The sequence below is a fragment of the Haematobia irritans genome, chromosome 2, assembly GCF_050003625.1.
Source record: "Haematobia irritans isolate KBUSLIRL chromosome 2, ASM5000362v1, whole genome shotgun sequence".
NCBI classification, from domain to species: Eukaryota; Metazoa; Arthropoda; class Insecta; order Diptera; family Muscidae; genus Haematobia; species Haematobia irritans.
The window spans coordinates 103,141,504-103,157,416 of NC_134398.1; the positions used below are offsets into that span (position 1 = coordinate 103,141,504).

Consider the following 15,913-nt stretch of genomic DNA (forward strand, 5'->3'; position numbering starts at 1 on the left):
TTTCCAGAATTTGCAAAGTATCATCAATATAATACCAAATATTACATTGCTTTCCCATTATTTTTGTCTTTGATTGGTTCAAATTTTAATAGACGATTTCAATGTGTGGATTTGGAAATGAATTGTTACTAAAATTAAATTACCGAGCTCCTTAATACACCTTTTTATGCTAAAAGACTACAACTGCAAAAGAAGATTATAAATCTGCAACCTGGAACTAAGAATTGAACTTGATATCCTATGCAGGTAATGTTTAACAAAATTAACTTTTAATTGAACAAAATTAAATTCGAATTATTCTGTTTTTTTTTTTTCAGAAAAACTTATTTAGCTTACAGACTGCTGATTTATTGGAAATCTAGGCGCATCTACATATTAGAAGGAACATGCTGACATGGTTATTATGATAAGGAAGTGAATGATTTATATAGTTTTTTTTTCACCCTATACTTGTTATTTATAATAATTGTATTTGTAAGTTATGTTAGAACAAAACACAAATGACAAGAACAAAATTTATTTGTCTATTTCATAATTCAAAAAATAATAATATATTAAATATGTTTTATAAGAAACACATATTTTCTTTTATTTCAAATAAAACTAAATACGATTTTGGGGTCGCAATATATAATGTTTTGATCGAAATTTATAGCCAATTTCAATTAATTATTTAATTGAATGAATCAAATAGTTGATTGATTTTTGTCGCGAAATTAATTAAAATTTTAATTGATTCAATTAAAACTGTGATTGAATTTTATGTAAAAAATCAATCACGTTTTTAATTGATTCAATCACACAATTAATTGATTCCGTGACAAAAGTCAATTAAATTTTTAATTGAAAATCGTGTTGGTTTTCAATCAAAATGGGTGATTGATACTATCATTTTCGTGATTGAAGACATTTCAATTAAAAAAATGATTGAATCCGCGATTTTCGTGATTGAAATCAAAAAAAAAAATTTGTGTGTAGTCACTCGAATTAATGGAACAGATTGGGCAATGAATGAATTCAAAGTTTCGTAAAATGTATTTATTGATTCATCAAGATTTTTCGCTGGTAAAATATCATTCCAATTCACGTTTAATAGTAATGACTTCAGTTTTTCGTAATCAGCTCTATTAAAGAGAATATTTTATCAGTTTTCGATACGAGTTTTTTTTTTCGCATAGATCTTGAAAAAGACATATTTATATTCATACATACACGTGATAAGAACACATCTTCTAGTTCATTTGTAAAAATTAAATCAAGTAATTTATTTTTCGAATTTTGTATGTTGCTAATTTGAAAAAGACCATCTTTCAACAAATTTTCGACAAATTCAGAATGATATCAATTTCTTTATTGTTACGGAATAATTCATTTCCTTACAATAATTCCATGTAATAGATGGAATATTAAAATCACTAGACAAAATGATCAAGTCAGAGGATCAGTAGCTAGGACCGATTGAATAGCATTCAAATGAGCAATATAACCACCGTCACAAAAATCTGGAGGAATATAGGAGCAAGTGACAAACAAAAAAATTATGGCCGCACCTTATTGTCACTCCCAAATATTCAATTTGAAATTCGTTTGGAATATCAATTTTTGATGAAGCATATTTCGTAGAAACAGCAATTAGGACACCTGATTTCTTCAAACCATTCGTGCGGTAACATCTGTAAATTTGGTATCTGTCGCATAAGATTTCAGAATTTAAGATATTACTTTGAAGCCAGGTTTCAGTAAATATAATTAAATCATAATCAAAGCCAAAGCTATCCGGTTGTATAATTTAGTATTAAGTCCCTTGACATTCTGATAAACTATAGTAAAGTTCGTATCAGAAAGGGTTGCATGCAGTTTTTTGAGTGCTCAACGGGACGTGCAGCTAAACGAGCAACTCTATCTTTAAAAACAACCCAATAAACATAAACGTTTGAAAAATGCTAAATTTCAACTATTTTTCAAACATTTTTTCAAGTTGAAAAATTGTTGAGAAAATCGCGTTCTCAACAAAAAACTGACATTACTCTCAATAGTGAAATTCAACACATTAGCAATAATATCTCAAGTGTTATCCTCAAATTGAAATGCATCGCTACTCAATAATTTGTCAAACAATTTTCGATGCGAGTCAAATTAAAAATTAACATCGTTGCAAATACTTTTCAACCTAAATTAGTATGAATGATATACCCACTTCAAATTGAAAGTCAAAGCCAAAATTCTATGCATTTTGTATAATTTATTCATTTTCATCAAAATAAAATATATAATAATTCACTACACTACAATACCAATTGATAAATAATAATCTTATTAAACATATCAACAAATAAGAACAAAAAAAAAACTTTAAATATCTTAAACATTATTAGTATACACTTTTGCATTGATAATTCGATTTCCTTCCTTTTGGTGTCATAAAACAGCATTAACATTTATTAACATGCGGGCAATTTGAAATTAGGAACGTACTGGACCGCGTGTTAGAATTGATTTCCAGCAGAAGGAATTCACAAAATAACTGTTAATAGCATATGAATTAAACTGACGATGTGATGCACATTTTCATCCAGAAGTTGTTGATTTCAACAATTTGTTGTTTTTAACAATTTTAATTGGTTGCACTTGTAATGTTTCTGGAAACTTTTTCTTGTCGATAAAACACTAATTTTTCATTGGTCAGCTTCTTAATGTTTGCAAGAATGTAGCATCCAAAGATTTTAGTTTTCTGCAAAGGGATTTAAATTAGTGACTTCTCTAAAGTGTTGATTTAATTTTTCATATTGACGTACCAATTATTATAAACTATTTGAAGCAGTTCCAGTTAATTGTCCACCATTTTTTCATCGGTCAGCTTTTTAATGTTTTCAAGAACGTATAATCCATAATTTTAGTTTTCTGCAAAGAGATATACATTTAGTGATTTCCTTAAAGTTTTATTTCATTTTTTATTTTCACTTACCTATTTTTATAAACTATTTGGTTATTTGTCTAAAATTTTCCATTTTTTAATTTCTTGCAATTGACCACGAACTTCGTTGCACAAATGAGTATTGAAAACCACATGTGTTTTTCGTTGCATTTTAGGGTAGTGTTTTGTCAAAGTTTTCTCATATTATCTTCAACACCTTTTCAAAGATTTCGTCAACATTTTAACAAATTGGAAGTAATTCGCAAACAATTTGAAGATGAGCTATTTCAAGTCAAGTTGAATTTATGTTGAAAATTATATTTACCCTCAAACTGAAAAGTTGTTGCTATTGGGCAAATTCATGCACCACAGCTATGTAAGGCCAAAATTTCGGATTGACCACTGTTTCAAAAATGTCCTCAGGTACGAAAATTTTGAACGACGACTTATTCCTTCTCTCCATAAATTGCAGTTTAGATACCTTAATGTCTACATTTGCATTCAGTTTTGATTTTATGTAGAATTGAATATCACCCTCAGTTGTTTCTGGAGCAAAACGAACAGCAAAAATGGTTTTCATTAGAGGTAAGACTCTTAAAGGTTTTGGAGCGGAACCAGCAGGCGATTGATTTGTAGGTGTATTAAAAGGAGAAAAGAATACAATAGTATCAGTTGACACAGTAACTGGTGCCACGACTGATCCAGTGTTCAGTGAGTTAGAATGCACGAAATCATTTGTTCATCGAATTTACGACGATATTGGGCAAGTCATTTTATAAGTTTTCTTAATATGTCAAAGGCAAGAATGTGGATTTAAAAATAATTTAAATTTTTCGCAATGAATAAATATATGATTCAGACTTGAATTCAAATGTAAAATTTATTTCTAAATAATACGTAAAATTCAAAGCATACTTTTAGGCATATACAAAACTACCCTCAAAATCAGAGTTGAGTTTAGATGTCCAAGAAAGTAGAATTGCCATTTTCGAATTTCGAAAATTTGAAAGCTGTGCTGGATTGTGCTAGGTTTGTGCCGATTTGTGCTGCAATGTTTTTTTTTTTCAATTTTATCAAATAGCCGAGATATTTGGAAAAAACTTTTTTCAACAAAATTTTTGCCATAATCGCCATTTTCGAAATTCGACATTTTGACAGTTGTGCTGAGTTGTGCTAACCGAGTACATTATTGTGCCGTTTAAATAAAAATTCTATCTCTTATAGTTTTCGAGAAATTATAAAATTTCGAAAAATTTCCAAAATCGCCATTTTCGAATTTCGAAAATTTTAATATTGTATTAAACCGTTATCGACTTGTGCTAATTTGTGCCGTTGGGATCATCTTTCTATCTCAAGCCGTTTCGGAGAAACAGCCAAATTAAATTTTTACAAAAGTTCCAAAATATATGTTTGAATTTAAATTTCAAAAAACTGAATGTTGTGCAAATTTGTGCTAGGTTAGTACTCATTTTTGCCGTTTGAATTAACTTTCTATCTCAAACCGTTTTGGAGATATTCGCAAACTTTTTTTAAAAAATGCCAATTTATGCAAAAATAGTCAAAATTTAAAATGTTCGAATTTCAAAAAACCGAATGTTGTGCCAATTTGTGCTAGATTAGTACTCATTTGTGGCGTTTGAATCCGAATAATTATTCGCAAAAACTTTTTTTAAAAAATGCTAACTTATGTGAAAATAGTCAAAATTAAAAATTTTCGAATTTCAAAAAACTGCATGTTGTGCCAATTTGTGCTAGCGTAGTACTCATTTGTGCCGTTTGAATCCGAATATCTATTCGCAAAAACTTTTTTTAAAAAATGCTAATTTAGTGAAAATAGTCAAAATTAAAAATTTTCGAATTTCAAAAAACTGAATTTTGTGCCAATTTGTGCTAGGTTAGTACTCATCTGTGCCGTTTGAATCAACTTTCTATCTCAAACCGTTTTGGAGAAAATGGCAAACATATTGTTTAAAATGGTATACTCTTTATCGACGTGATAGACTCTCTAATGCTGGTGCCGTTTCCATTTGGTTTGGTCTGAATTGTAATATAAAACTAAGATCTGAAAATGGCTTCGAAGTTGAGTATATTTTTGCGGAATTAGTCACTCAGTCCAATGTCAAACTTCTGATCGCATTCCTCTTGATTCGGAAATCGAATACATTTCTCTGAGTTACAATGAAACGATTTAAAATAAATGAACTACATATATGAGTTATACAAATCTGCAAGAAAAACTGTGACGGAATTGGCAGGAAAAATAACAATATTAGCAGTACTGTAAATATTAATAAAATAAATGATGATTTTGCTCGAATTAACACTGCGCAGCCACTGACTGACATATATGCTGGAATGAGTATAGCGCCACCAGATTATAGTTTTTCCTTCCATTGTGCCGATTCGTACGATGTATTGAAGAGTTTCCAAGCAATTAAAACAAATGCAACTGGTACGGATGAAATTAGTCCAAAATTCATAAAACTCTTATTGCCGAAGCTTCTGTCTTATTTTACACATATTTTCAATACTTGTCTAACCAAATCCACGTTTCCTAAAGCTTGGAAAATCGCAAAAATTATTCCAATTCTAAAATCGAATAACGATTATCGACCAATTGCCATCCTACCTTTCCTATCAAAAATGTTGGAACGTATAATGAACCAGCAGATAACTCAATATTTGGAAGATCATAATTTATTAAACGAATATCAATCTGGATTTATGAAGAGAAGAAATTGCATCACAGCTTTTACCGAAGTTGTTGAAAACATACGGGAACGGCTCGATGACAACATGATAACGTATTTAGTGCTTCTTGACCACAGCAAGGCATTTGATACGGTAAATCACAACATATTGTCATCTAAACTTCACCATTTTTTCTACTTTTCCAAAACTGCTTGTAGTTTCTTCTCTTCGTATCTAAGATCCCGCTCACAAATCGTAGTTATAAACAATATGAATTCGAATCCTAAGGACATATCAAGAGGTGTTCCTCAAGGATCCATCCTTGGACCAATCCTTTTCAGCATGTACATCAATGATTTGGCTGATGTCCCACTTACTTGTAACATACACATGTATGCAGACGATGTACAAGTATACTCCAGTATATATATATATATATATATATATATATATATATATATATATATATATATATATATATATATATATATATATATATATATATATATATATATATATATATATATATATATATATATATATATATATATATATATATATATATATATATATATATATATATATATATATATATATATATATATATATATATATATATATATATATATATATATATATATATATATATATATATATATATATATATATATATATATATATATATATATATATATATATATATATATATATATATATATATATATATATATGTGTGTGTGTGTGTGTCAATCGCATTGTTTGGGGACACAAAAAAGTTTTAACTTTTTTTACATGCATAGCTTCGTACCATTCCCCCTACCCTATATATCCCGATTTTTTACCCATATGACCACGTAATACTAAGGTATATCCACTTAACTATATATCGTTTTATTTGGGGTCCGTCATCTACGTACCGTTTACTTCTGGGACATGTCCTCAAACAGAACGGTTTGTATACATAAATTAAAGGTTTCCAGATCTTAACGGAATTTGAACGCGTCGTCCATTCGGCTTTGGCTTTCGTTTGTGTTTTCTTTGCCATCAAAAACCAATATTTGGCTGAAATGTGGCAGTGTTTAAACATTTCTAATAACAAATTGTGCATCAACGATACATGAAAATGTGGTTCATTTTATTTTGTCCATTGGGATATTAACAACTGAAAAAATGTGTCTGGCAGATTAAAGTAAAACTTTGAACACGCAACTTACCCAATATAAAGGACATATAATTCAGGACAAATAAAGAAATTTTAATTGAAAAAGCATATATTGCGTCAAAATTTGAACAATCATTAAATAAGATTGTTTTTTTTTCGAAAATACAATAATTTTCCGTCGGCACCATACTTAGGTGGCCAACCCAAACCTAGTACCAAGATTAAAAAAAGAAATAAAACAGTAAAAAGGATTAAGTAATGCTTCATTCCTAAAGATTCGAGTTTTGCCGCTAAAAGCAAAAATAATTCTGTAAAAGCAGAATAACATTAGAAGTTTTTAGCTAATTTTCTTATAGCATGGTGGGGAGTGACCCAAAGCAAGAATTGAAGATGTTTACTTTCATTAAAATAAATTATTAAAGAAAAGTAACCCTGAAAACATTGCTATTTTAGCGCGATAATGCCAACTTAACAATACAATACCACCATTCGTCACCATCGCGTCACCATCCATTAAACCTCTGCGCGAAATAATTAAAAACGAAAATATTCATCAAATTAGCTTAGCTCACGGCTTTTTACTGTTCAGTTTTTTTTTTTGTTTTCTGGGCACTAAAAAATGTGCACAATTGGTCTTAACTTTTGTAAAAAATGAAGCCACTTTTCGAAACAATGATAAAAAATTTGAATTTTCAACAATCGGTATCTCGAAAACTAAGCACTTTTTGGCAAAAGTTTTGCTTAATATTTTTTTCGTTAGAAAACACCACTTATTCCCAATATGCATTTGTGGTCTTAAATTTGGAAAAATGCAGCCATTTTTCGAAAAAGTGGCCAAATATTTAAATTTCCAATAATCGATATCTCGAAAACTAATCATTTTTAGCAAAATTTTTACTAAATATTTTCTTTTTAAAATACACCATTTATTCCCAATATGCATGTTTCTCTTAAAATTTGTAAAAAATGCAGCAATTTTCAACAAAATGGTAAAATGTTTGAATTATCAACGAACGAAATCTCGAAAACTAAGCATTTTGGGCCAACTTTGTACTTAACATTTTCACTTTAGAAAACACCATATATACCCAATATGCATGTTCTGACTCAAGTTTTGTAACAAAAATGCAGCCATTCTTCGAAAGTGTTAAAATATTTGAATTTTCAACGATCGATATCTCGAAAACTAAGCAGTTTTAGCAAAATTTGTACTTCATATTTTCTGTTTAGAATACACCATTTATTCTTAATATGCATGTTTTAACCTAAATTTTGTAACAAAAGCAACCATTTTTCGAAAAAGTGGTAAAATATTTGAATTTTCAACGATCGATATCTCGAAAACTAAGCATACACCATTTATTACTAATAAGCATGTTTAGTTTAAAATTTTGTAAAAAATATAGCCATTTTTCGAAACAATGGTAAAATATTTGAATTTTCAACGATCGATATTTCGAAAACCAAGCATTTTTAGCAAAATTTTTAGTTAATATTTTTTTCGTATGCAACAGTTGTTCCCAATACGCATGCTTCGTCTTAAATTTTGTAAAAAATTCAACCATTTTTCGAAAAAGTGGTAAAATATTTGAATTTTCAACGATCGATATTTCGAAAACTAAGCATTTTCGGCAAAATTTTTACTTAATATTTTCTCTTGAGAATACACCAGATATTCCTAATATGCATGTTTCGTCTTAAATTTTGAAAAAAATGCAACCATTTTTCGAAAAAGTATTAAAATATTTGAATTTTCAACGATCGATATCTCGTAAACTAAGCATTTTCAGCAAAATTTTTACTTAACATTTTCTCTTTAAAATACACCATTTATTCCTAATATGCATGTTTAGTATATAATTTTTTAAAAAATGCAGCCATTTTTCGAAAGTGCTAAAATATTAAAATTTTCAACGATCGCTATCTCGAAAACTAAGCATTTTTAGCAAAATTTTTACTTAATATTATCTGCTTAGAATGCAACAGTTATTCTCTATATGCATATTTCGTCTTAAAATTTGTAACAAATGCAAACATTTTACGAAAAAGTGGTAAAATATTTGAATTTGCAACGACCGATATTTCGAAAACTAAGCATTTTTAGCAAAATTTTTACTTAACATTTTCACATTCAAAAACACCATTTATACCCAATATGCATGCTTTGTCTCAAGTTTTGTAAAAAAAGTGCAACCATTCTTCGAAAGTGCTAAAATATTTAAATTTTCAGCGATTGATATCTCGAAAACTAAGCATTTTTAACAATATTTTTACTTAATATTTTCTCTTTAGAATGCACTATATATACCCAATATGCATATTTAGTCTGAAACTTTGTAAAAAATGCAGCCATTTTTCGAAACAACGGTAAAATATTTGAATTTTCAACGATAGATATCTCGAAAACTAAGCATTTTTAGCAAAATTTTTACTTAATATTTTCTCTTTAGAATGCAACAGTTATTCCCAATATGCATGCTTCGTCTTAAATTTTTAAAAAATGCAACCATTTTTCGAAAATGTGGTAAAATATTTGAATTTTCAACAATCGATATCTCGAGAATTAAGCATTTTAGCAAAATTTTTACTTAATATTTTCTCTTTAGAACGCACCAGTTATACCCAATATGCATGTTTTCTATCAAGTTTTGTAAAAAAGTGCAGCCATTCTCGAAAGTTCTAAAATATTTAAATTTTCAGCGATCGATATCTCGAAAAGTAAGCATATACATTTTTTTGTCTTAAATTTTTTAAAAAAATGTAACCATTTTTCGAAAAAGTGGTAAACGATTTGAATTTTCAACGATCGATATCTCGAAAACTAAGCATTTTTAGCAAAATTTTTACTTAATATTTTCTTTTTATAATGCATCAGTTATTCCCAATATGCATGTTTTGCCGTAAATTTTGTAAAAAATGCAAGCATTTTTCGAAAAAGTGGTAAAATATTTGAATTTTCAACGATCGATATTTCGAAAACTAAGCATTTTTAGCAAAATTTTTACTTAACATTTTCACTTTAAAAAACAGCATATATACCGAATATGCATGGTTTGTCTCAAGTTTTGTAAAAAAATGCAGCCATTCTTCGAAAGTGGTAAAATATTTGAATTTTAAACGATCGATATCTCGTAAACTAAGCATTTTTAGCAAAATTTTTTCTTAATATTTTCTCTTTATAATGCACCATATACACCCAATATGTATGCTGCGTCTCAAGTTTTGTAACAAAGTGCAATCATTCCTCGAAAGTGCTAAAATATTTGAATTTTCAACGGTAGATATCTCGAAAACTAAGCATTTTTAGCAATATTTTTACTTAATTTTTTCTCTTTAGAATGCACCATATATACCCAATATGCATGTTTTGTCTCAAGGTTTGTTTCAAGTTTTGGAAAAAATGCTGCCATTTTTCTTAAGTGCTAAAATATTAAAACTTTCAACGATCGATATCTCGAAAACTAAAAATTTTTAGCAAAATTTTTACTTAATTTTTCCTCTTTATAATGCACCAGTTATTCCCAATATGCATGTGTCGTCTTAAATTTTGGAAAAAATGCAACCATTTTTCGAAAAAGTGGTAAAATATGTGAAGTTTCAACAATCGATATCTCGAGAATAAAGCACTTTTACCAAAATTTTTACTTAATATTTTCTCTTTAGAATGAACCAGTTATTCCCAATATGCATGCTTGGCTTAAATTTTGTAAAAAATGCAACCATTTTTCGCAAAAGTGGTAAAATATTTGAATTTTCAACAATCGATATCTCGAAAACTAAGCATTTTTGGCAAAATTTTTACTTAATATTTTCTCTTTAGAATGCATCATTTATACCCAATATGCATGTTTTGTTTCAAATTTTTTAAAAAATGCAACCATTTTTCGAAAAAGTAGTAAAATATTTGAAATTTCAACGATCGATATCTCAAAAACTAAGCATTTTTAGCAAAATTTTTACTTAATATTTTCTCTTTAGAATGCACCAATTATTCCAAGTATGCATGTTTTGTCTTAAATTTTGTAAAAATGCAACCATTTTGCGAGAAAGTGGTAAAATATTTGGATTTTCAACGATCGATATCTCGAAAACTAAGCATTTTTAGCAACATGTTACTTAATATTTTCTCTTTAGAATGCACCATATATACCCAATATGCATGTTTTGTCTCAAGTTTTGTAAAAAATGCAACCATTTTTCGAAAAAGCGGTAAAATATTTGAATTTTCAACGATCGATATCTCGAAAACTAAACATTTTTGGCAAAATTTTTACTTAATATTTTCTCTTTAGAATGCACCAGTTATACCCAATATGCATGTTTTGTTTCAAGTTTTGTAAAAAAGTGCAACCATTCTTCGCAAGTGCTAAATATTTAAATTTTCAGCCATCGATATCTCGAAAACTAAGCATTTTTAGCAAAATTTTTACTTAATTTTTTCTCTTTATAATGCACCATATATACCCAATATGCATATTTTGTCTCAAGTTTTGTTTCAAGTTTTGAAAAAATGCAGCCATAATTCTTAAGTGCTACACCCAGAGAAATGGTTGGTTGCAATTCGATAATTACAATGAGAAAATGATGTCAGTAACTTATTTTTTGTTACAAGAACAATGTTTTGATTATTTTCCCCATTATACATTCAACACGACCATAAAAAAGTTCACAGGATCAAAACGAAATTCCCATAACCATTCAATTGGTTACAATAACCAATGCCGATAAATTTGGTGTTATGCTGCATAAAATTGTTGAGCTAACCACCAGCATAGTGAGACCTACATCATGGGAATCAACAAATGGTTGGTACAACCAAAAGTTGAGTATACTAATAGAATCTTAGTTCAATTATAGGACGGGCGTAAGGTAGTTGTTGCAACAAATAAATATTTATATCAACATCGACGTGGTAAATGGTATGACGCTACAAAATTTGCAAAACGGAGAACAGCATTTACTTGATAATAGTCCGCAATACATTGAATAAATTTTATCCCATAGAAAAGACGTTGCCTTCAGGTAAATATCGCACCGATTTATAAAAAAGGAATATTACAAAAGTTTCCATAAAAATTGCAGGCTTCATACCCCAACAAACACAAATACTTTTTACGGCAAGCGAGCTTTTTTTTATTATATTAATGGCCAGTTTCTCATCCTCCGATTAATTTTAACCGGTGGATAGACCTCCGGTTAGTAAAATTGTTGTATGGGATCAGCTGTTTTATCGACACGATAATTAATAACAAGACATTGAGAAACTGGCCCTAAGAATACAGGAAGAGTCTAAGTCGATCTGTATTTATATCTAGAGGCTTAAGGAAGAAATTTCTGGCAAGTATATATTGAATTAGGTTCTGTAGTTTGACCACATAATTGCAACCTAAAAACCATCTGTCATTGGTATACAAACATTACCTATAAAAAATTGTAAATTGTAATGTAAATTGATCTCACATATATGTAGATCAAAAGCCTTTGTTGTTAGCACCTTTTGTATTTATTTTCGTAGTTTATTATGATTGTAAATCTTGTAATAAATTAATAAAATCTCAATATAATCTGCCCTTTCATTTGATATTGGAATTTGGTTAGGATAATAGTAAAGAAAATCGAGGGCGGTTGCACCAACAAACAAAACAATTAATATGAAATTGCGACAAACAAAGCAAAGTTGATCCAACATACTACCATGTAGTTACAATTGCCAAATGTTAGTTGTGCTGACAGATATCATTGATAGTTGATGGAACCACCTGCTTTCGGTTGGCAAATAATTCGGTTGAGGCAACGAATTTGTTTTCTGGGTGTAAGATATTTAAATTTTCAACGATCAATATCTCGAAAACTAAGCATTTTTAGCAAAATTTTTACTTAATATTTTCTGTTTAGAATGAACCATTTATATCCACACCCTCAAAAAAAATCGCTTCTCTAACATATGTTCCAAACATATTTTGCAGGAAGCACATATATTATTGGATACCGCCGAAACATTAATATGTTTGTTTTATGTGAGCATATTATATGTTTGGAAGCATTTTGAGTCCAAAAATAGTATATGCTTGGAAGAATTCCCCAAAGAAGATTGTGTTCATTCCCTCACATAATTTTCACTTCCACGAATTTTTTTAGTTCTTCGCATCTTTTTCTGTAATACAAATATGTCGGTTTTTTTCAAATGTCTATTCTCTTTATTCCGAATACTCCTTCTAACATTCAAATTAAATAATATTTAGACTTAAGCATATTAAATTTTTGGCCTTATCATGAAACAGATTTCCGAAACAACATACAATCGGTTTCACAGAAATTGCTCTCATTTCATTCTCTCGCTGTGTTATGTTGATACTTTTTAATCAACCCTCCCGGTTTCCTTCTCTATTTCTTTCTCTATACTAAGCAGTCCATCTCTCTCTCTGTCGCTCTCTGAATAAAGTATCACAACATATATATGTTTACTCGAAATTTGTAAATTTATATATGTTTACATTCACACATATTATTTTTATGAAACATTCATGCCCCAAACATAACATATTATAACATATTAACATATGTGTCCCAAACATTTTGTGTTAGTTTAGGAACATTACATGTTTGCACTTAAATATATTGTGTTTAAAAATTGTGCCCGAAACACATTTTGTTTATATCGGAACATATGAAAAACATATTTTTCTAACAGTGCAATATGCATCTTTTGTCTCAAGTTTTGTAAAAAAGTGCAACCATTCTTCGCAAGTGCTAAAATATTTAAATTTTCAGCGATCGATATCTCGAAAACTAAGCATTTTTAGCAAAATTTTTACTTAATTTTTTCTCTTTATAATGCACCATATATACCCAATATGCATATTTTGTCTCAAGTTTTGTTTCAAGTTTTGAAAAAATGCAGCCATTATTCTTAAGTGCTAAGATATTTAAATTTTCAACGATCAATATCTCGAAAACTAAGCATTTTTAGCAAAATTTTTACTTAATATTTTCTGTTTAGAATGAACCATTTATATCCAATATGCATCTTTTGTCTCAAGTTTTGTAAAAAAGTGCAACCATTCTTCGCAAGTGCTAAAATATTTAAATTTTCAGCGATCGATATCTCGAAAACTAAGCATTTTTAGCAAAATTTTTACTTAATTTTTTCTCTTTATAATGCACCATATATACCCAATATGCATATTTTGTCTCAAGTTTTGTTTCAAGTTTTGAAAAAATTCAGCCATTATTCTTAAGTGCTAAGATATTTAAATTTTCAACGATCAATATCTCGAAAACTAAGCATTTTTAGCAAAATTTTTACTTAATATTTTCTGTTTAGAATGAACCATTTATATCCAATATGCATGTTTTGTCTCAAGTTTTGTAAAAAAGTGCAACCATTCTTCGCAAGTGCTAAAATATTTAAATTTTCAGCGATCGATATCTCGAAAACTAAACATTTTTAGCAAAATTTTTACTTAATTTTTTCTCTTTATAATGCACCATATATACCCAATATGCATATTTTGTCTCAAGTTTTGTTTCAAGTTTTGAAAAAATGCAGCCATTATTCTTAAGTGCTAAGATATTTAAATTTTCAACGATCAATATCTCGAAAACTAAGCATTTTTAGCAAAATTTTTACTTAATATTTTCTGTTTAGAATGAACCATTTATATCCAATATGCATCTTTTGTCTCAAGTTTTGTAAAAAAGTGCAACCATTCTTCGCAAGTGCTAAAATATTTAAATTTTCAGCGATCGATATCTCGAAAACTAAGCATTTTTAGCAAAATTTTTACTTAATATTTTCTCTTTAGAATGCACCATATATACCCAATATGTATGTTTTCTCTCAAGTTTTGTAAAAAATGCAACCATTTTTCGAAAAAGCGGTAAAATATTTGAATTTTCAACGATCGATATCTCGAAAACTAAACCATTTTGGCAAAATTTTTACTTAATATTTTCTCTTTAGAATGCACCAGTTATACCCAATATGCATGGTTTGTCTCAAATTTTTTAAAAAATGCAACCATTTTTCGAAAAAGTGGCAAAATATTCGAATTTTCAACGATCGATATCTCAAAAACTAGGCATTTTTAGCAAAATTTTTACTTAATATTTTCTTTTTAGAATGCATCAGTTATTCCAAATATATATGTTTCGTCTTAAATTCTATAAAAATGCAACCATTTTTCGAAAAAGTGGTAAAATATTTGAATTTTCAACGATCGATATCTCGAAAACTAAGCATTTTTAGCAAAATTTTTACTTAATATTTTCTTTTTAGAATGCACCAGTTATTCCAAATATGCATTTTTTAAATTTAATTTTAATTTAAATTTAAATTTTGTAAAAAATGCAACCATTTTTCGAAAAAGCGGTAAAATATTTGAATTTTCAACGATCGATATCTCAAAAACTAAACATTTTTGGCAAAATTTTTACTTAATATTTTCTCTTTAGAATGCACCAGTTATACCCAATATGCATGTTTTGTCTAAAATTTTTTTAAAAAGTGCAACCATTTTTCGAAAAAGTGGTAAATATTTGAATTTTCAACGATCGATATCTCGAAAACTAAACATTTTTGGCAAAATTTTTACTTAATATTTTCTCTTTAGAATGCACCAGTTATACCCAATATGCATGTTTTGTCTCAAATTTTTTTAAAAAGTGCAACCATTTTTCGAAAAAGTGGTAAATATTTGAATTTTCAACGATCGATATCTCGAAAACTAAGCATTTTTAGCAAAATGTTTACTTAATATTTTCTCTTTAGAATGCACCAGTTATTCTAAGTATGCATGTTTTGTCTTAAATTTTGTAAAAATGCAACCATTTTTCGAGAAAGTGGTAAAATATTTGAATTTTCAACGATCGATATCTCGAAAACTAAGCATTTTTGGCAACATTTTAACTTAATATTTTCTCTTTAGAATGCACCATATATACCCAATATGCATGTTTTGTCTCAAGTTTTGTAAAAAAGTGCAACCATTCTTCGAAAGTGCTAAAATATTTAAATTTTCAGCGATTGATATCTCGAAAACTAAGCATTTTTGACAAAATTTTTACTTATTATATTTTCTTATTATTCTTATTATTACTTATTATATATTCTTATTATTATTATATTTTCTCTTTAGAATGCACCA

At 28.4% G+C, this 15,913-nt stretch overlaps 1 protein-coding gene across 3 annotated transcripts in view; it reads left to right on the forward strand.

Annotated features, from left to right (window-relative positions):
* Coa8 (Cytochrome c oxidase assembly factor 8) overlaps positions 1-15,913 on the forward strand; it is a 119,519-nt gene that overhangs the window by 86,360 nt on the left and 17,246 nt on the right. The gene's annotated exons all lie outside the window — the stretch shown is intronic.